Source organism: Nannospalax galili, unplaced genomic scaffold (assembly GCF_000622305.1).
Source record: "Nannospalax galili isolate Female #2095 unplaced genomic scaffold, S.galili_v1.0 scaffold32, whole genome shotgun sequence".
In the NCBI taxonomy this organism is placed as follows: domain Eukaryota; kingdom Metazoa; phylum Chordata; class Mammalia; order Rodentia; family Spalacidae; genus Nannospalax; species Nannospalax galili.
The window spans coordinates 1,267,898-1,269,266 of NW_008335297.1; the positions used below are offsets into that span (position 1 = coordinate 1,267,898).

The 1,369-nt window shown below is 44.0% G+C and overlaps 1 protein-coding gene across 4 annotated transcripts in view; it reads left to right on the top strand.

The window, feature by feature from the left end:
• The window catches only part of Parn (poly(A)-specific ribonuclease), a 219,066-nt gene that overhangs the window by 187,643 nt on the left and 30,054 nt on the right, over positions 1–1,369 (top strand). The gene's annotated exons all lie outside the window — the stretch shown is intronic.

Sequence of the window (1,369 nt, forward strand, 5' to 3'; positions counted from 1 at the left end):
CCTTGACACTGGGGCTGATAAACCCATCTTAAGGCACTCTGAGGTTCCCCCACACTGGGAATTAATCCCAGGACCCCAACCGATGGGAGTAGGGGGCCCCTCCCGAGCATTCATCACTAAAAACTTCTATAAATGGGAGGATCCTGATGGAGAGGTTGTCACAATAAGACCCCTGATTACAGATATAGCCACAAATCTCATAGGACAAGACATCCTGGGAGACCTCAATGTAGTTCTTGCCAGTCGATCTGAAGGAGAATGTCTTCAAATAGATGATCATATGAGGTTCCTAAAACAAAAGAACTCCCAATCCTAAAGGCCACTGTTGATTACCAGACTCCCTGCCTCGACTGGATCACCAAGGAACCAGTCTGGGTGGAACAGTGGCCATTACCCAGGGAGAAATTACTCATTTTACAATGACTTGTAGAAGAACAGTTACAGCTGGGTCACATTAGGCCCTCTAGGAGCCCATGGAACACCCCAGTCTTTGTAATAAAGAAAAAGACAGGGGCATGGAGACTCTTACAAGACCCTAGAGTCATAAACAAAACCATGAAAATATGGGGATCACCCCAAAGAGGCCTGCCCATGGTCTCTGCCATCCCCCTTAATACTCCCCTGTTAGTCTTAGATATAAAAGACTGCTTCTTCTCCATCCATTTACACAATAATGATTGCCAAAATTTTGCCTTCTCAGTTCCAGAAATTAACAATTCTGGGCCAGCTGATTGATATGAATGGCGAGTTCTGACACATGGTATGGCAAACAGCCCTACAATATGCCAGGAAGCTGTTGCAAATGCATTAGCAACCCTTTTAAAAAAGGGCCTACATGTTTATCATTACATGGATGACCTCTTGGTCTGGCAAAATGAGGATTCCTCTCTAGAAGACCTAAAAGATACTGTGATAAACACCCTGGAGACAAAAGCTTTTGTAATAGCCACAAATAAAATACAATCAGTTCCCCCTATTACCTTCCTGGGGACTGAAATAACGCCTACTACTGTTAGGCCCCTTAAACCCGTCCTGGATGTCCCCCATCCACTCACCCTTAATTCCCTTCAGAGCTTTCTAGGCAATATTAATTGGCTAAGGCCCTGGCTTTCCATCCCCACAAGTCAATTACAGCCACTCTTTGATCTCTCCCACCTCACTCTTCTGCCACAAGCCCATAAAAAAAGACTATTACAGCCTTTACAGATGGAGGAAAAAAAGGGGCTGCATTGGTCATATATGACTCCCCCAATGACCCACCTATGATATATTTTCAACTTCTATCTGATAAACCCCCACAATTTAAAGAGCTCTTTGCTATGGCTCTTGATAAGATTAATAAACCCTTCAACCTTTATTCTGACAGCAT